The sequence below is a fragment of the Falco cherrug genome, chromosome 4, assembly GCF_023634085.1.
Source record: "Falco cherrug isolate bFalChe1 chromosome 4, bFalChe1.pri, whole genome shotgun sequence".
Taxonomy (NCBI): Eukaryota; Metazoa; Chordata; class Aves; order Falconiformes; family Falconidae; genus Falco; species Falco cherrug.
Genome location: NC_073700.1, coordinates 23297684 through 23319387, shown reverse-complemented (window position 1 = coordinate 23319387; position 21704 = coordinate 23297684). Strand labels below are relative to the sequence as shown.

General features: G+C 44.1%; 1 protein-coding gene across 3 annotated transcripts in view; it reads right to left on the bottom strand.

The window, feature by feature from the left end:
• Nucleotides 1-21704, bottom strand: part of GRM7 (glutamate metabotropic receptor 7) — a 304125-nt gene that overhangs the window by 41566 nt on the left and 240855 nt on the right. The window lies entirely within an intron of this gene.

Below are 21704 nucleotides of genomic sequence, written 5' to 3'. Positions count from 1 at the left end.
GCACACTGCTGAAATGGGTCACATGGGGACTTCCACAGGTGCTTTCCTGAAGCATCACCGTAGACGTGATGCCCCACAACAGCGGCCGGCTGGTGGCACGGTCGGCTGCATACCGAGTGAGTGAGAATTCCTCGGACAGAAGAATCTAAAAGACTGACTCGCTGAGGGCAAAGTCGGTGTCAAATCAAGGAGCTGGATGCTCCTGGAGATGTCACCATTGTAGCTGCAAGCCCAGGACCCACACCAGGTTCCTGCGAACAGCATTTCTAACCAGAGGGTAACCCCCTCACGCTTACCTTAGCCAGCCAGTTGTGAAACACCCACGTTCACAATCTGCACTCTGCACGCCTGTGCCCTCAGGGCCCTCTGCCCACCTCTGCCCCTGCTCCAGCACATGTTGCTGCAGAGGGATGCTCTCACCCCCACTCATGGTGGCGATGATGGCCGCTTCTGAGTGGCACACAAGAAGCATCACTGTCACTCGCAGGATGCCACACAGGCTGTGAGCCACGACGGCCACCTGCAGAGTAACCACAGCTGCTTCAGAAATGGAGCTGCCCCTGCCCAAAGAAACCACTGATGATAAAGCGAGCTTTGATGTTGGATCTGATATTTCTGGCCACCTGAGGACAGCCTGTGATGTTCTGAAAAGCTGCTCTAAGTCACATCATGAAGTAGAGAGGTCTGGGAGAAGAACATGCCCAGGGCCATGAAATTCCCCTCGTCGCAGACAAGCCAGATGGGATCTTGTTTCCCTCCTTATGATACAGTAAAATATGACAGACATCGATGAACAGGTATCAAGCTGGGAGAAAGAGCAAGAGTGTGATAATGCTGATAAACCTTCAGATGTGCTTACAAACACCGTCACGTTTGCTGCTCCTGGTGGTTACTAGCTTGGCAACAACAACATTATACACCGGAGTTATGCAGGTAATGGGTGTGATGCATTATGTTTCAATATGTTCCTAGCAGCAGGAGGCTTAGCATACAAAAGGGAAAACTGGGGTCACGTTCTGAAAGATTACCACCTGCAGAGGCCAAATGCAAAGGCAGACAGTATGGCAGTAAACAGGTCTAAAAGGACTAATTTCCTATTCCCTCTGCCTGCACCATAAAACTGTTGCTTCTAATGTCACACTGCCAAAGTCAACTTAAATTTTCATGTCCTAAGAGCACCTGACACATCTAGTTCTTCAGCTTGCATTTCACAGGCAAACATGTAGCGTAAAGATGAAGTCAATGTATGTATTTGAAATATATCTCAGCTAGTCGAGCTAAATATTTTATACAGCTTGTTCCCTTACAATAGGAACTTCTTATGCACAAATCTGCATACCTCAGAAAAAAAAAATATTTATGAACTATATCCATAACTTGTATGATAATTCAAAATACCAAATGTTAAAAGCACTTGCTCTGAGGGTTATGATGCAGAGGCAGGAGGAGGAGGAATTTTGCCTTTCCAGCCTGTGAGAGAAACTCTAGCAGCTTATCTAGAAGGAAATTAAATTAGTTAGATAATTGGTCAGAGCAATGATGGAAAAGCATGTTGCTGCTTTCAAAGGGCATAAAAAAAAATAAAATTGAAGCAGTATCGAAGACAATCCCACAGGTGGAATGATTTATACTGACTATATCCAGCAGAGATTCCACATGCGCTGGCAAAAAGAGCTGTCTTTACCTGCCCTATAAGTTAGAGACAATAAAGATGCCTGTGAACTACTTCAGACCATTTGGGAGTTGCTCAGCCAAGAAACGAGCTGCAGTGGCCCTGGCTTAAGTCAACAAAGGATTAAAGTTGCGAATTGGTGACTCCCTGGAACTGACTTTATGAGGATTTCTGAATTCTGTTGTCTCTTTGAAGTAGAAATCTGTCAGAGAAGGATGTGCCAGCAAAGTAGCCTTCTTGCAAGGACAATAATATTTGAAGTGAGGTCCGTGTTATCTCCACCACTGCAATCGGACGAAGTTCTGTCTCCTTTGGGACTCATCTGCTTCTGGCCACACAGCAGTGCTCTGCAACGCTGCTGTCCTGGGCACGGTGACGAGAAACGTGTGTCCTACTGTGGACACGAGGGCGGTGGGTAGGCAGCTGGAGGTGCTGGCTGGGCTGTGAACCACGTCCAGGTTACAGCAAGGATGAGCCCTCCGAGTCCTTACTGTTAACACAGGTAATGGCGATGGAGAGCCGCGAAACAGCTGCACGTACCTCTCCTTGCATTCTTCTTCTGTGCTAATTACGTGTCCGCAAGCTGACGGACATTGGAATGTGAAATGGATGAGGTTTTCCCAGAGGGATCTCAGCTATGTGCTGTCATCCAGTGCCCATGTCTGTCCACAACAGCAACATCCCACCGAATCATTTCACTTGGGTCACCGAAGGGTCTTCAGGTGATAAGAAATTGCAGTCACAGCTGAGTATAGCTGTACTTCAAGCAGAGACAGAAGCAAATAGCTCAAGAAATCCCATTATCAATCCTCAGAACTGGCTAATATCTCTTGCTTGACATTCGTGTTTGTTATAATAGCTATAAAATAAGTTACACATCACTAAAAGAGACAAACAGAAAGTGCAACACAAGTAATGTACATCCCCAACTTCTATTATTAAAATAATGGCTTTTCCCTCTCTCACTGGCTGAGCACTTAGCTTTTTTGAGCTAGGAATAATTCTTCATCTGTCACTTTAAAAAAAAAAAAAAAAAAAAAAAAGAGAAAGCCTTCATTTCATTCTTCACCTTCACTGCTGCACTGCTAAATTGACTGACATACAATCTTGGCATTTCAGGGTATTCAGTGCCAGACTTCAGCTGCTGTTATAAATCATATTTCTCCACACTTATTGCATTTTATTCATTTTATACATGACCAGAGATTAGAGTTCAAATGAAATAGATTTTGCTATCCTTCTTATATTCCAAACGTCACTAGTCTAGAAATCTTTAATTTTACTCACTTCAACTACTGAATAATTCAATGTAGAAGGAGAATTCCCCCCAGCACGGTCAGTTGGAGATTTTGAGCAGAACCATGCGAGGATGCTCTGGCGGTGCTGCCCTGCATCCTCACGCGGGCCGAGCCCTGGCAGCAGCCGGGGTGTCTCCCGCGGGTCCCGCATGGCAGCGCCGGGCCAGCAGCTACCCAGCCACGCTCCCGCCAGGGGAAGGTCAGGACCATGCCAAGAGCTGGGCACGCTCCAGCCTGCACCCTGCATGCTGGGGTTTGAGAAGGTATGATCATCAACTGGCGCTTTTCAAGCAATATAACCTCTGCAGTTACCAGAATCACTAACTTCTAGCCTCAGCTTTCCAGGGAATATTTTTGGAGGTGTTAAAAAGTCCCGGCTCTGAGGAACGCTGGCCGGCTGGCAGGGAGGCAGCGCCACGAGATCCTGAACCTCCCCAAAACATCGTGGGGATCAGACATTGCTCCTGATGGTGGAGACCCCGCAGCCTCACCATGCTTACAATTCTTCCTTACCAAATAGTTGCTGAGTGAACATGAGGCAAAGCTGTCTCACAATTGTTTCTAAATTATTAAGCTATTCTAGAAAAGCAACTAAACTCAGGCCATACAATTTCAAGGCAATTCCATTTATGTTAGATGGAGGAATAACCAAGAGTGAATATTCAGTGAAAGGTATTGATTATAAAAAGACAAACAAACCGCAAGCTAATGTGTGTGCATAAGTAAACATATAGATGAGCAAGTAGATGAGGAACTAAAATATTATGGCCCTCATAGTCATGCATAATAAAACAATTTTACAGAAACTTTCACTCAGAGAAGATGCCTAGCTCTCTAGAATTTTACTTTGCAGTCATTCAGGATACAAGGTGCCAATAAATAGTTCAAGAAAAAGAAAAAAAATAGCTTTAAATGCTTAATTTCATGCCAATAGCACATTAAGGTCAACCTCTCTGATCAGCACACTACAAAATTAAGCACTCTTAGAAGAGGTCTCTACGCGACCAAAAGAGGTGCTGGCATTTATTAGTCATGACAGGAAAACCTGAACCCATGTTTCGGTGTATCTGTCTTCCCACACTGGCGATATCTTTCCTGGAATAAAAATCCCAGCATTCAGAGGAAATGAAGAGGAAGCATCTAAGCTCAGCCACGGCTGCAGCCTGCCCTACGCTGCCAGCAAAGATGTGTCCAACGTTTATCACTCCAGCTCAAACCCTTACACGTGCAGAGAAAACCTCTGAAGAAAATTGTACCACAAATTGGCACTTGCGTATCACCAAGTGCAAAGACTTTTGACAAACAGAAATACAGATGTGCAAAGCATCAGTGGCCTGAGGCTACGTGATGTTCTGCTGAAAGAGTGCATCACACTGGGGTCTAAAGCCCAGAGCATCATTTTGTAGTGACGGCATGGCTCATGTGCTACAGCTTTCACATATGGCTGGATTCACAAGGGAACACAAAATAACTGAAATGAGAAATTACCTGAAATAACCACTGAAGCATACTGGTAACACATCCTAATTTCTCAAATCCTAAAAATTTAAGCTGCAGAATAATAATTGGCAAGTAAATCTCATTTTCATTTCTTCTTAAATGTCACTTTCATCTGCTGAAGCAAGAATGTTTATGTCCTTACAACACTGGCTTGGGATAAGGTTACACAGATGCCATATCAGCACAGCAATGCCTGTATATAAAAAAATTTTCCTATTTTAGCATTGGCGTAATAGTACAGCCCTTAGGAACAACACACAAGCTGTTGGTTATGTGTGATTGGAACAGGGATCCAAGGTGCTGCAGGTCTCACCCACCTATGGTCAGGGAAAACAGCAACCAGAGCACCAGCATGCCTAGTTCCTCCCCTATAGCTGACTTGACTTGCCTTCACAGAAGATCTACCATTTCATTCTTTATGCGGAAGACACAAATAAATATGGAAAAGTAACGGAATGACTTTTCTATTTATCTAGAAGCAGATCTCAGCTGGGAGTGAACTTTCTATCAGCACTGAAGTACGCATTTATTCAGCAGCACTCCCACTGACCTTCTCTTCAGCCAATTCAAATGCAGACCTGCCAAGATAAAGGTACTCTGACCTCACTGCAGTAACTTCTCAGGATACACACACCCCAGAAGGACCAAGCTTTTCTTTTCTGTCCTTTGCAGGGAGCTACACGGAGCCTTTTGGAAGCTGCATGAGAAAGGCAAGGCACGAAGCATCTCAACACACGAAGAATCACCCTCTAAGGAAAAGCAAGATGGAAACTCAGAGTCAGCTGGAGCTTCTAAAACTCCCCTTAGTTCACAGGTGGCTCCTTACACTCACTATACTTTTACCGGTGTGGGCAAATGAGCTAGCACGGTATGTATTATGCAGGTAGGCTCCTTTGTCAAGCTGCAGGTCACAACGACTACAGGCTTGACAATCAACAGTAGCTCATGCATCTGCCCGAGGTTGTCATGGCAATGAAATGTCTGCGAATGCAGCTGATACGAACTGCTGCTTTGCCTTGACAGCGCTGAAAAATATTGCCAAAATTATTCATAGCCTGGAAATGAGAGGCACAAATACCCTAATGGTTTTCTCCCCACTACATGCTGTTAACTGTTTTGGGGGTTGCAATTTTCTTTATTTTTATTGCACAGTAAATCAGTCAGCCTTACATTACAATGGCAAACAGACCTTTTAAGGTTTTCAGATCTTGCAAAATTAAATTTATAAGTCAAACTAAATGTAAGCATTTTATAGTTTTATAATCACACACAGTAGCATTGTAAGCTAATACTGCAAAACAAAAGAAAAAAAAAAAGATAAAAAAAATCAAAAGAAAAAAGTCAAGCCCTAAACCACCCTTAGAAGAGGGACCAGCCTCTGCCAGCACTGCAGGGCAGCTCTCCTTGAGGGGGTTTCTCTGGGGGTTCTGATGGAGAACGTCCATGCATGGTGCCCATGCCTATCCTGCCCTGTGGAGGCTAGGTTCTCCAGAGCTGTCAATTCAGAGCCTTAACAAGTGAAAAAAAGAAAAAAAAAAAAAGAAGGTGGTATTTCAGGCCATGCTATGCTTCTAATGAAAAGCAGGGCTCCACGAAGACTCATTTTACAGAGCAAGCTTCAAAATTTTTTTCTGTCCTTTCACCTTCAATTTTGTCTCACCTAGTCCAGCCATATGAATGTTTTATTTATATCCAGTCACTTTCACCCAGTTGGAAGACATTCTCTGAAACAAAATTGCTCTTTTTCTGAGACAGTCCAGTTAACAGATTCCCTTCACATCCACTCTCTTCACCAACCAAACCTCCTTGATCTACTGACACACCAGGCTTATAAATAAAATCCCACCCCAAATCACCCCCCCTCCAAATAAAAATCCTCTGGCCTTCCCAGAAGAGTAAGACTTGCTCTCCTCCACAGGTGGGTGTAATATCCTCAATGACTGCATAACCCTGAACATCCACCTTGGTGATACTCTGATTTGCCCAAGAGATTTCTGTGAGGCTGCCGCCAAGTAAGACCAAGTAGCACGCTGCTGTGCTCCACGGCCACGGGGCAGTTATTCCACCTGCACCACCAGGTCTGGAACATTTCCTGGAGAATTTATGTGATTTCCTCATAATTCTACCAGTTCCAGGGAGTTCAATTCTGGGAGCATCTTTCACATACACACTCATTCTGTCCCTACTTTACCTTTAATCTTGGAGCAGACTCCCCCTGGCTGGCAGGAACGGAGGTCTCCATCTAACCCTCTCACACGGGTTGTTGAGGCAACCGCGTATTCCTCTGCACAAGAGCAACTGGTGTGCAAAACCTCAAACCAATCCCAGAAAACATCTCTTGCTCATCTAATCCACCTAAGAACTGAACTATGGCAACAGCCCTGCCCATTCCCATGCTAATTATGATCATCTCATCACCTCCATCACCATGGCCCTGCTATAAACCCCAGAAAAGTCAGTGGGAATCTTTCAATGTCAGTGAAGTTTGACCCAGGCTTATATTGAGAATATACTCCATATATTTGCATACAAAGTAAGATCTAATTCTGGTTGGAGACCTTCAGGGGAATTCAAAGGGCAAGCTGGTGTCAGTGGAGGAGCAAGGAAGAAAAAGCTAATCCTACACATATTATTTCTCTTTAAAGACCTTGAGAGTAGAACACTGGTTACTAAAAAGCACTGACATTATAGAAAAAAAAAAAATATATATATAAAGCACACCAGCTTTTCACTGACTTCTTGTATTATAATCTAATTATTAATTAAAACAGAGCATTTACATATTACTTTTGATACTTAGAAACAAACTGGTTATGGGGGGAAGTGCCCTTTCGAGGCAACCCCACCATCAGTCTGCACAGGGAGCGTACGTGACCACGCAGTTGGGATGTGTTTTGGGATCTAAAGGTTGCATTTAAGCACAGAGATAAGCCTGCAATTCTAGTCAACCAGTTACCTGAACTGGGTTCTGATTTACTTATTAGTATGAAAATTATTTTATTTTCTAAGTGTGAAAGTAAACAGAGAATATGTCAGTGCTGCTTAAAAGAATGGCTGGATTCATGTGAGAATAAGGCAGCAAAGCCTTTAATTCCTGACCAGCCATTAGGGATTATGAGTAAATTAGGAATTCAAACCCTAGCAAAATAAAAATAATTCCTTAATTTAAAGAAAAATAAGCTAAAAATTTTCCTTTTCTGTGAGTTACCTAAGGATACATCACTATTCTAACCTGTCAGAAGCATCTACCGGCAAGGAAATCACCGCGGGATAAGCCCACGCTCCGGAGCAGCCAGGGCAGCGGTGCCCGGCGTGGGGCACATGGAGCAGCCCCGTGCTGGTGGGCTCCTTCATGGACCCTCGGCTTCCACAGCCCACACAGAGAAGAGCTCCTGCTGTTCCCCAGGATGTAAGTCCCTATCCTGCTGTGCAGCCCTGCCAGAGCTACTCAGGGGCAGAAAATTACAGAGAAGGACCGAAATATTTTTGCTTTCTGTTTCAATATATTGGTTCTCAAAGCTTTATATTCCTCCGTAACTGCAGAACAGTCAAAGTTCAAAGCGTTTTAACAGTGGCAGCAGTGTACTGAAACCTCGTCTGCAAAAAGAAAGCCCCAAAACCAAACCCACAAGGACCTCCTGAAAAAAACAAACCCAAACCCAACCTAAATCAAACCAACAAAAAACCACAAACCTAAAACCAAACAAAGCTCCCCAAACCACCCCAAAACCAGCAAAAAGAAAGGGATTTCAGGTGTGGGCAGCAGCCAAAGCCCCCGCCAGGTTTCAGCCGTGCGTGGCTGCTGACAACAGCTCAAGCCAACTGTGCTGCAGGAACGATGAACCCACAGAAGTTCACTCCCAGCTCCAGCCCTTAAATTGTGCAGGCAGACCCCAGCACCCTCCCTTCCGAAAGCGAGCCCAGGCTTTGGTGCCGGAGCGCACCGGTGTGAACGCAGGAGGGTCTGTGCCAGCCCTTCCTGGCATGAAGCCCCGTCCCCTCGCTCCCAGTCGCACTCCCCAGCCTGTGTCCAGCTGCCCCCTCACTACACCTGGGTGAGCACGCCTGGGTCCACCGTGCCGCATCCCTCAGGAAAACAACCAGCGCCAGGAAAGATGTCAAGAATACAGAAACACTTTGGGGATTATTTTTTTTTTCAGCCAAATTGTTCATGTTTTGTAGGTGAGTACTAGTAGGTGTTAATTTTCTCTATTATTCCTTCAGAGCTGTCCAAGTTTGCATTTAATTAACTAAATGACTTAAGCTATCCAATTCTTGTTGCTACTAATGTATCACAATTAGAACAAACTGTTGCTACGGCAACTGCTCAATCCATCATAATTCATAAACTGGAGCTTGCTTGCTTTGTGGTTTATGCAATCCTCGGGTTTCTGTGACACACAGATGGGTGTTTATTGTTATGCTAAATTGGGAATGGGTAATCCCAGAATACAAAATGATTTAGGTGCTCATTTAAATGAGATTTAATTAGAAAAAGTCTATCATTTTAGGACCTGTCAAATTCCAGTCATTCCACGATCCCCCATACTGTCAGGAGGTATCCATGCGTACCAACGCTAATCCAGAGCATCAGGAAAGAGCTTCCTCTCTTAATTATCAAACATTGCATTTATTTTATTGTAAGAATAAACTGCATCTCCATCTCAAGTTCAACGCTGCAATGACAACTTACAGCAATATCCAAACCATTTTCCACCGCAGTCTAACAAGGCGGCACCGTGTCCCGTATCACCGTACGACAGCTCACAATTCCTCCTTACCAGCTCCAAGTGAACTCTCAAATTAACTCCTACACGTCATACCCCAGGAGATAACAGTATAAATCACCATGAATTATTTAGAGCTCCTTATCAGCAGCTTCATTTGGGGTATTTATACAGAAAGCGATCTGGAATATTACAGGATGAGAAAAACCTGAGTTCTAAGCCAAAGCAGCTCACACATTTAACTAATCCACGGGCTGACAAAAGTTAACGGCCTACAGCCCCAGTTCTGCACCCGTGCCTTATTACGTTCAGCTTTGACAGGATACAAAAAACCCCAAACACTCTTTATGGCTGGCTTCATAGCCAGCCAGCATACCTGCTTTTATACTTAACTGAGATTTACTTACTGTCTTCTATCCCTTATTACGTCTCAAGAAATGAAAGTTGAGTACCTCTAGTTCCCTTATCTCTGCATGAGGAAGCCACAAGGAAGCTTGTAAATACAAAGCTGAATTTGTGAAAAACTATACCTTCTGCCAGTGCCTGCAAGCCCTGGGCCTCAGGGGAGAAAAAAGCATCCAAAAGAGGGATTTTTCTGTGTGTATGATTGCAATCAAATCAAGCCAGTTCTGCTCCCACAGGGAAGTTTACTTTAATAAAGGTTGTCTTACGCATTGCCTTACCGAGCCCGGTGACAGAGCGCCGGGCACCGCGCAGCCCCCGTGCCCCGCAGGCACCACCTGGGCACGCAGCCAGAAGACGTGTTTATTTTTTCCCAAGCAAATCCCTGCTCAGGTCCAACTTGGACTAAACCTGCTGCTGGCACTGGGCTAAGGCTGATGCTCGCAAGGCGGCCGGCAGTGCACAGCACATGGAGCAATTACCAGCCGGGCTGTTTAGGGGCCCTGACCTTTCTTATCTTCGGTCATTAACAAATTTCATCTTCCAGTCAATAAAATACCCTACATTGATTTTGAAATTCTGGAGAATCAAATCACTTGATCTTTCTGCTTAAACTTCCAATTACAGTACCAGAATAAATCTTAAGTACTACAAATATCAGTTTTCACAAGACTTACTCTCCAGCTGTAATCATGCTTTAAGCACCTTGGCTAAACTAATTGATTTTCAGTCCTTTCTTTTAGCATCGCCTAACACAATCTAGTGCTAAGCTTTTAAGTGCATTTTACTCTTCCAACTTCCTGGTGAATTATTGTTGCTAGTTAAGTTTGTTAGCAGGATCTGTTCCACTACTAAAAAGAGCTATGTTGTCTTCAAATTATATTTAATTATCTCCATTAAACATTACAAGCTGCTCTGATGTTGAAAATGTAAATCACGGGGAACAAGAGGAAGATGATAGCATATTGTTCATCACATTTTGTCCTCCTACTCCCTCTGCATTCTTTTAAATAAATGTCTCTTAACAGCAAGTCCGGTGAAGATCTTTGGGAATGCTCAAGACACTCAGTTTACAATACATAAATCATCTTTCAGCTGTTATAAACACAGCACGGATGTTACTTATGAAACATTATCTATGAAACCATACAACTGAGGGGCACTGGTAGAGTTAAACCTCAGGTTCCCCTGCTGTGGCAGAGGCAGTTAGTAGCTGGCTGGCATTTAATGGGCAATTAGCAGTGTAAGAAAAGTGGTTATTGCTGAGGGAGTAATCTGTTCTTTGTAAATATGAGTGTCACCTGAACCTCTCTCCCTGGGTTTTGTCACCACAGATACTTCAGTCATATTAAGGCCAAATGCCAACACAGGTTCAATAATCTCTTGGTGAAGTACCTGACATAATTTGCTGAAAAGCACTAAACCTGAAAAACCCTTCATAAAGCCTTGACAATTGAAGGGGCCAACAAGTCTCTCCCGCCCACTGCAGCTGACCCTACAACAGAGACCTGGCTTGGAAGCACCTGCCGGATAAGGCAACTGATCTTCCAAAACACTCTTTCGTACCAGTAGCCCTCACTGGGTGCGATTCCATTGCTCCCTACCCCTTTCCCACTCTCACTACTCAGCTTGGGAAAGAAAACATCTGGACTTTCACTTTCTGCAGCTGACAGCCTCCAGAGACGGGCACGTTAGCAATAGCAAGGACAAAGTTTAACATGGAAATAATGCCAAACCACCAAACTGCAGAAGGAAAAAGCTTTCCTTGCTTTGCTTTCCCCTCTCTGACAGGGCATCACACTCACCTGGGGGGGTGGCTGTGCCACAGCTATGGGCAGAAGGTGGGCCCTGGCTCCCACACCCCCAGACCCTCCGCCACGCGGCAGGGATGCAGGCTTCAGGCTGGCTCCGGCTCCCGCTCTGCCCTGTTACTGCACTCCCAACGCTTCGCTCTGACCTGTCGTGTGGGGCACCTCCCCAGCAAGACCCCATCTTTAACAGGAGGGAAAAAGAGTAAAAAACCCCACCTCTGATCTCTGCCCCTAGGTTCCCTCTTCTCTTCCAACTGATCTCCTCTCCCATGCACCAGAGCAGCGCCTCTCACATATGCATGCAGGCACCTTTGTTTTGGCAGTCACAGACTAACCTCTTTCTCTTCGAGAAGATTTCCATTTGTCATAAGGTATTGATCCTGTGACAACAGGTCTCAGCTGCCTTCTGCCATGTAAACATCACAGGTTTCTAACGCTGCCTCGGAAATGAGGGCAGAGCAGGAACCGGTGACATCTTCACACCAGGCACCTGAGGCGGCTCCATTTGTGCTTGTGTTGAACGGGGACTCCTTCATCCCTCTGCACCAGGTTAAACGGCATCTGAGCAGCCCAGCCACTGCAGGGCAAGCTGGCCAGAGACCATGGGATGTGTGATGCTAGTGGCCGTGACCTGCTGGTGGCTTTGGTCCTTCCCCAGTCCCTCACCCCACGGAGCGACAGCCGCATTCTGCACTGGCACAGCACAACCGGGTCTGCGGGACCCTGCGGCTCTGCTGCACGGTAAGGAAGGGTCCTCACTGGCTTTTTTTGCTGTACAGTTTCTGATGAATACAAACATGATTTTTGAAAAGCCATTATTTCAAAATGCAGAAGTCTAAACATGCTCAAATCACTCCTGATGGGGTACGCTTGGGACATGAAATTTTTGCTTCACTGTATGAGAATTTATTGTCATTTTGTCTTAACCTTCTGCCAAGCTTATGCCTCAAAGACAAAATACTAGGCAATTTCTTTGACTGAGTATGAGGGTTTCTACTTTTATTATTATTACATGCCTGCTTAAAGCATTTAAAACAACAAGTAAATCCTTCAGGTCAATATTTTTGTGTTCATCTCTTATGTATAATGAAAACTATTTTTTGCTTTGCATTAAATTGGCCTTGCTAGACTGAAAATGCACTTTCAAGAATAGCTGTTCTCCTCCTCTGCAAATCCAGCTATATTTAGCTCACTGGTATGCGCACAGGACCTGACATTTTTGTGTTAGAGGACCTTATTCAAGCAAACTGCAACCATCTCCCCGATTAATGGTGCTTTTGCTTTGCCACAGGGGGGATTTCCTTACCGGTCGCTGCAACTTCAGACTTTTTTTACTGATTTTGTAGAAATGCCATTTTGGCCTTACTTTCTCAGGTAAAACAAAAGCTGAATTGCTAGCTCCAAAGTTGCAGATTCTTTCTTCTTTCCCCACCAGTTTGGTGCAGGGTAATACAATTGTACTACACGTAGGAAGTCACTGCGCTGTGACACCAGTCCCACAAGCTCACTCCAACCAAATCAATGGCAAAAATTCACTTGGCTGACTCTCTCCTAGCAGGTTTGTTTTCTCCTTCCATTTTGTTTCTGTTCATTCTAAAACGAACAGAAGAAAAATTTAGCTCTGAATGTGTGACCCCAGTACAGGCAACAAAGGATGCTCCTCCTGCATCAGGCCGACAAGGGTACTTGATTCCGTGCCCTTCCACAAACTGCTTTCACAAGCCATTCATACACAATGACAAAAGTGCTTGAGGACCCATTCTTTCTGTGAAATGATCTGATCAAATGAAACCCTCATTCCAGCATACAAGTTCAGCAAGAAAACTGAGAAACATCTGCATAACTTACATTGTATTGAATAAGCCCTTCATGGTTTTCTTTTTGTTCCTGGATGAGCTTAGAATCAGCAGCCATTATTTCTTACTCAAAATAACATTATTATGTTTCTACAATACCCGTGGGGTTCAGAAACTGGTTATGATCTGCTCTCACAAAATGCTTCTTCAGTTCCTAGCGGCTGGCTTACAATGTTAGCCACGATCTACAGGATTTTTCTGAAAAGATGATTAACTCTTGTTCAAACAAAAGAGCATTAATGGGAACTGAGGTTTTCTGCAGCAAAAATCAAACTGCACTCTACATGGCACAGACCTCGCAGAGCACACCATCCTCCGGCCACCTGTTTTGTGGATGTTAGCACAGGGAATGGCCCAATATAGCCCCAAACATCCCACCTGAATCCCTGAAAGAGGGCTCTCCCCCAAAACCCACGCATGACAGAAGAGAATCAGGGTTGCTGGAATATATATATACCACCGGGAAACCACATCACCTTTGTAATGTACTCAAGCCTCACATACGCAGGAAATTCAGAGTAACTTAAAATAGATTAGCACAAAACCAAAACTATCTGCAAAGACATTCAAACAAGCTTACCCTCCCCTGTTCTAAGCAAATGAGATAATTTTATGGTTACTTCCTTGAAAACTAACTTTGGAGAGCTATTTTACACTTATACAGTTAGCCCTTGTTCATACACGTAGCTACCTCGAGGTATGTGTCAGTATTTGCACTATTCAGAAACGCTACTTACGAAACAGGTTTTCTGCAAGACTGAGTTTTCCCTGTTGCTACCACAGAAACACAGCAATTTTGGAAAAAATTCCCCACTAACGCCCAGCAGCAGTTGTATGGTCGATGCAACAGCTCTGCTGGAGAAATTATGTTGTCAGCTCAAGTGAGTTTGACATTGCACAGATATCAAAACGCAAGAAAAGAGAAAAGTTTCATCAACAAAGTAATTACTTTTCTGGACTCAATGGAACCACAATTATTTCACGTTGAGGTGTTGTCAGTTTATGCTGCAGATAAAAACTGTTAGGTAACACCGACAGGGGCCTATGCAGAGATTGCTTTTCAGATGTAAAACCCTCCTGGCAGTTCTAAATTTTCTAAAAAAAATAAGGAACCAAAAACGTACATGTCAACACTGTGCATTAAACGCCTACACGTTTTTCCCTTTAAAAATTACATTGCTTTTTAGCCAGAGGCAGTTAAGTCTGCACTAGAATCACAGGGAAAAAAGATACCCTTCTTCCATGCTTCGTCCTGACATCTTTCTGAAACATGCTGCACACTGGTGGGTGCTCCCAGGACAGCCACAGCTCTGCACCCAGCAAAGCTGCGCTGGGGCGCTGTGCCAGGGGCCTACGGGCAACCGCCTCTGCCCCCTCTGTGGCTCACAACAGGCCATGTGAAAAGGCACCAAAAATATTCCTGTGGCTGCTCTCCCAGGTGATGCGAGATTGCCCATAGCTCATGGCTCTTGGTTAATGTACAGAACTGAAATCCAGAAGGCTGAGGAGGAGCCGGTGTTGCCACAGCGCAGCAGCTCGGCTGCTCTAGGCACAGAAGGACGGCTCTCCCCAAATGCCAGTGAATAATGACTGATTTATGGGTTTGCTCCAGAACATCCCCTTCCTCCCCCCAAGATGGTACCTGCAGCAGCACGACCTGCCGCGACAGGCTCGCAGAGAGCTGCGGTTTCTCTTCAAGGGGAGGGCATCTTCAGTTACTGGTCTGCGTAAGCGCTCCCGAGAGGGAGATCGCAGCAGGGCGTCCGGAGTCCCCCGGCACTGTCACTGAGGCAGGAGGGGATGGGGTGACACACTCCGGATTTGGGTGGGGGTATTTTCCTCTCTATAACGCATGCTCCTTTCTGGGTTCCATTTATTTTTTCCATCTTCTGAGTCGAATTTTTTTCTCCCTCCTCAACACTGAAGGGAATGGAAAAGGCTAGAATTATCACAGTGAAGAGATTCCCCACTTTCTACACCAGACATCAAAGCAGCATGCTCACAGGCTTCAAAGAGTCCCTCAGTGACTGCAGAACTACCGCGGGGTTGCTAACTTGAAGTAATTTCTGCCTAAATGAATACATCTCTGTTATGAGACAACCACATACAAATTTAAATGTAGTATTATTACTTCGTTATGAAGATACCTGCTTCAATAATTGAAAATTTCACAAAATGAATTGATAGTTAATTATCTTTTAGTTTTCCTATACATTCCTGTAAGGCTATTACCGTATAAGCATGAACACAATGACTGCACCACTTATACCTGACTAACGGTTGGTGGCATCCCTTCGTTGGAAACGTACACCCTCCTCCTTAGGTAATCATGTGGAACATGATTGTGGCCTTGGGCTCTGCCTGCTCAGTGTTTTCAATTAGATTTTACTACAAAAGTACAAATTAACATTAAAGGAGCATTACAATGCAGGAAATGTGATAAAACAGATCAATGTTAGATGTACCTTATGCTTCTGTTGTTTCAAGAATCATAATCACCACTAATTTATGGTCTTCTGAGGAGCATCTAATTACTCTAATCATCTCTTACTTCACCCAGAGTATGCACTTTTGCTGTTACCTTGCTTTAAATACCTGCCTTGACAATACAGACAACAGCGACCTGCACTTTTAATGGTCCTACAGCCTTTTGTTGGCTTGGCTGAACTTAGAAAGTTCTGAACACAGTCAGAAACTTGGGTGGGACATCTCCCAGGCAGGACCAAGAGCAGGTAGAAATCCCTCTTCCAGATGAGTCCTGACTTGGGAATAGGATGCAGCACTGTGGGATAACGTATTTATGACCAACGTGCCTTCATTTGTCCAGTCAGTAAAGATGCCGCTTCGAAGAGCCCAGGTGTCAACCCCCACATCCTGGCCAAGTGCTGGGTGACTGTTTCCTGCCCAGTCTGCATTTCCCAGTCTTCCCCACTTGATGATGCTGTTAATAATGCAGCTAATGCACTCCTGAAGGGCACTCAGCATTCCTCAGTGACATGCACAGTCTGAGAACACATACGGAATTACACACACCTGCCTGCCTTAAACTACATGTCTGAGCACTGCAAAAATTGCTAAATACCAGCTGACACAAAGCTTCTAACACGTAGTTTCTAAATCCATCTGTAAAATGCTTTAGTTTTCTTCTGCATGCAAGGAACTGTTATTACTGTTATTATGGTATTCATTTCTGAAACACTCCAATCTTTGCCTGGCTGAACGTTATACAAATTAGTGGTGGATAAAAATCCAGAATCATTATATAGTTCCAGAAATAAGTGAAAATCAAAGCTTTTAAAACACATTTAAATATACAGAGATATCTTCCCACCAGTCATTGTTTTCTACCCAGTGTAGAAATGCAATTACAAGAAATTTCATGGCAACGCATATTAATATAACATTTTAGTCTCACTTCAGAGAGTAACAAAACTTCAGGAAATATTTAATGCTTTACAAAAGTGACTCAAAGTGCTTTTGAAACACCAAGTGTCAAATCGGGGGTACAGAAATGCAGCTCCACCAGTGCAAATGAGATCACATTTGGATGTCCCGGAGCCACGTTCCCTTTCTTACCCAGTTGCTCCTTTTTGTGTTGCTGTTGTTGCTTCCTCCAAAGACCCCAGCTACCCCGCCTCACCCATGCAGCGCCTCATGGCATCGCTGGTGCAGTCTCAGCAGAAAGAGCAATTGTTTTCCAGGCTGAGCTCGGCAGCAGAGCGGCTCTCCATGCTCCATCTCTAATGGATGCCAGCGCTCCGGGACCACAGCGAGCCCACTGCTTGCAGCAAGTCCCGTGTGCGGCAGCTCCAGCCCACCGCCCAGGAGGGACCCCTCCCCAGTGCAGTGCTTTTCCACCCATCTCTAACTGCAGGAGAATGCTGAAGGAAAGACAGCTTCCAGTCGCAGCAGAAGGGTTGTACTCGGTGCAATGCACAGCTGCTGGCTATTCTGCAGGAACATATCTGGCATTTGCACAGCTGAGGCGTTACGGTGTCCCCCATCTGCCCCCTGACCCAGGCAGACCCTGGCCCCGGGCCGTGTGGGGCCCACCACGTTCTGCAGCACGGATGCAGGCTGACACATCGGGGCACAGGCAGCTCTGCCGAAGGACAAACCCGCGCTCTTCACTCTCCATGCACAACTCTCCCATGGCAAGCAGGAAGGTACACTTAAAGCTTGAGACAAGGCAATGAAATTATAAAACAGCCTGTCTGCTCTAGACATGCTGCCTCAGGCACATCCTGCAGAGCCACAAAGTAAAACAGCTTCAAGTTTTCTTAAAAATACAACCGCCACACAGAAGTCAATCTATCTTCCAACACGCATCTGCTCTCATGAAACTTGGTGCTGAACAGCCTTCACCTGACCCGTCTCCTGCTAATGAGAGTCATGCTCGTCCTCCATGGGAGCAGGCACAACATCATGTCACAGCAGCCTCCGGATCACCAGCCCAAGCAGTGAACACTCAATCATCCCCCACCTTGGCCGCAGAGGGAGAGCAGGGCACCAGCAGCATCAATCTCCCATCCTTCTTGGCATCAACTAGTCTAACAACTTTTTCTATCTAAGCTTTAATTTGGCTTTCTCCTCCTAAGCCCTAAGCCATTTCCCATCATGTCAAATAGAAGGGACAAGGAACCACACTTCTCTCCACCATACTGAGCGTTAGGGTATGGTATATTCAGAAATCCTGGGTACACAAATTTAGGCCACTGTAATTCTGCTTCACTTCTGCTTTTTTTTTTTCTCTTTTCTTTCTTTCCTCCTCCCCCTGTTTGTTTGTTTGTTTGTTTGTTTATTTATTTATTTATTTTTACAGCAGCCTACTAAACAGAGGGAGATGGGGCAGGTATTCCCCATCTGCTTCCTGCGGCAGTTAGCAAACACTGTGCAGTGACCCGGTCAGCAACACTATGGTTTTCCTGAGCTGTGCTCTCCTGTACAAGTTCCTAGAAGCAGCTGCCAAGGGCTGTCATCCAGCTCTATTCATAAGGGGTAGGGCTGTGAGTGTCTGTCTGTTTAGGGAAGAAACCTCCCACCAAAGCACCACGGAGAGAGAAACTAGCGTGTGGCAAAAGATCCACAAATCCAGAACACAACACGCCTGTAGCACTTGCTGCTTCAACAACACGTATGTAAATAGTGGGGGTTTATTTTAGGGTTAAATCATTAGTAGCAGTGACACATTACATGCTTTTTGTGCTATTTTTTGACTGGTTTTGACTATCCATTTCCATTTGGAAGACAAAATGAATGCAGAAGGTAATAAAATAAATCTTACTGAGAAATTTACCAAGAAGTTATGTTTAAGATTTTCTATTAGTTCCACAGAAATTAACTTGGAAACTCTATAGACAAGTATTCACAAGGTTTTTTATTGCTCTTCTACCCTGATAAAAATATAGGCCACCAGGATTTTTGCAATAAAGACTATCACAAAAAAAAAAAAAATATCCACTGATTATTTCATGTCTCCATTTCAAAGAACACTTAATTTTCCCCTCAGTTAAAATGAAACACTATGTACCCACTGTGAATAGCTCAGTGCAAAGTCCACAGAAGTGGACTTCATTGCATACTGTTCTTGGAAGACCTCCAGCCCTCACAGCTTCAGCCTGGAGGGACTAAACTGGAATTTTAGGAAGCTGCTTTTCAGTTTTTTCAGTTCAGGCTTCTCTCAGGACAACTCTAATGTCAGATCCTTATATTCCATGGTTTTCTCAGGGATACAGCCTTGAGGCTGGATAAAATCAAGAAACCTCAGCATCTGAGCATCCCTAAGATAATGAAGTGATAGGCAAACTGAAAGTGTATCAATGACAGAAAATAGTATTTGTGGTTAATGAGTTTTATGCAGGTACTATTACCAGAATACTTCTTTAAACGAAAGTCACAATTCACAGCCATCCTTGTATGAGCCCAAACTATGGTAGTCACATGCCCTGCGAGCCTCAAAGCCTGATTTGCTCCACCATCCAACAGTATAAAACTCCAACGAATGTTGTATTAAAATCCTTATAACTCCAAAATCCACATATGTAGAGTTGCTATAGCAACTGTCATCTCAAGCCTTCCCAGGGGAGAAAATAAATGTGTGTCCTACCTGGTTAATCGGTATTTGTGTTACAGAGAATTGAAGGGTAAATTAGTTTCACCAAAAAATAGAACATATACTGAAGTGCTACCGTGTTAATGTGACATTATTTAATCTGAATAAGAATCCACTTTGCATGTGCCTTCAAATTATAGTATTTATGTATCATTCGACACAATAAGTAAAAATGTTGCTGCCAAATACACCTGACTTACCCTGCTTATTGATGTGAATAAAATGAGCATTAAAAATACAGAGAAACAAGAAGGAAAGTGGAAGAGTAGATGGGATTAAGGCCTTCAAAATTTCATAGTGGTTGTATTCAGTAAAAAATAAAACCAAACTAACCTACAACCAGAGGTTCATGCAATCTGGATGCAAAAATAAGCTGATGGAAGATGATGACTGTATGGGCAAGTTTTCCCTGTTTCTCTTAATTCCAGTGTGAATAAAGTGCCCAACCAGGAAGACAACACTGGCTGAGAAACCATCATCATTCCCTTAGAGTCGTGATCATAACTTCTTTAACTTGAAAAAACTCCTGAAAATAATAATAATAAAAAAAATCCTATTTTGAGAATATATTCAGGAGCATGTTGACAGTTATTACTAGCTTGTAAACACATCCAGAAATGTATTATTTTAATCTTAGCAATTACTTAATAAAAGTAATCACAGCTACAAGGCAATAAAATCTCTGTGAAACATAAAAATATAATGATGACATATCCCTCTATATTAGTTCAGTGACATAATTTGAGAAAATAAGATCTAAGGGGAATATTCAACATACACAACTGTATCTGTACATAGTTAAAGAGTACAGATACGGACTTCAAACCTGCAGAGACAATGATTTCTTTTAATCTACTGGTTATAGCTCTGGCAAGTTTCCAGATTGCACTCCTCCTTCGAAATCTGAAAAGCAAGCTCCCAGGAAGCCATACATCTGCACATACTAATAAGTCTGAGTAAAACCTGCTTGTACAGTAACGCAAAGCAGCACTAGGTTTTGGGCAAGCCGAGTACCCAAGTGGATTCTGGTGTGTGCCTGCTACATAGGGCACATTGATGTTCAGGTTTGCCAATAAAAGGATCTAATTTTTCAGTATTACTTTCTAGGGATTCAGGAAATCTAATTTCAGCAACAGTGTGTGCATATATATATATATGTGTGGTAGTACTGAATAACCTTAGGAGTAGAAAATAGCTTGTGGTCTCATAGCCCTTCATAATTGGAGCTAAACATTGTTAGAAGAAATGGAGAACACAGTGGCAAGAACAACCCCCACCCTAACCAAGGCTATTTAACACAAACCTGCAGGCAACTCCTCCGGCTCTGTTAATCTCCATACACCTCCATCAATACGTCCAAAGCCAACATTTTCATAGACTCCTGTCGCATCTTTCCTGTACACATTTTTTAGATTACATCCAAAATTCAAACTTCAAATTTGGTATGTGCTTTTTACCTCAGCTACCTTCCTAGGAGATTCTCCTGCTAACCAGCAGGAGAGGGATGAAGCACGTCTGGGAAGGCTACTGCATCTTCAGGCTTTGCTGCCAGGCTGGGAAGTGGCTCTGCTGCTGCTTTGCCACTTGCCACCATGTGCCAGGGAGCAGGGACGCCGGGGCTGCGCTGCCGGACAGCCGGCCTCGCCGCCAGGTGCTTCAAGGTGGCTCCGGAGGAGGGGGGCGAGTCTCTGTCCATATTTCTGCTGAAGGCACTGGCTGCAGGTGCCAGGCACAGGGCTGGGAGGCGTGCTGCTACCCACCTGTCTCAGCCATCGTTAAATATTCACTTAAGCATAAATAAAACTACCTTACATGACAAAGGTTTAAAAAATGGTAATAAGAAGTGTTGAAAAGCATTGTTTTTCCTAAGAATAAATTGACTTCTATCTCCAGAAGAAGCAAACCAGTATTTTAAAAACTCTACATATCACATTGATTTAACTGCAGATGCTTTTCTCTGCCTTTGCTTTGCTTTTACCATGGAAGTATTGCCTCCAGAAATCTGCAACGGGGTAAGTTTTAAATAATTTACATTACAAGAGAGACTAATAATAAAAAAGCAAACTATTACTGCCACCTATGTAGTATTGTTTCCGAGATGTGTTAGAGCATATCATGTGCTCTGCCATGCTGTCTGTCTTCACAGTATCTGTAAAACAATAAAAATAATAAAAAAGGACAAGAAATGAAAACACCTGACTTTGTGAAACCAGGTTAATCTCAAATGCATCTCCCGAAACATGGCTCAAGCAGGAGTGTGCTGCCAGGGAACAGCCTTCCCGTGGAAGGAGCGAACAGGGCATCCCCACAGCCGCAGTAGCAGCAT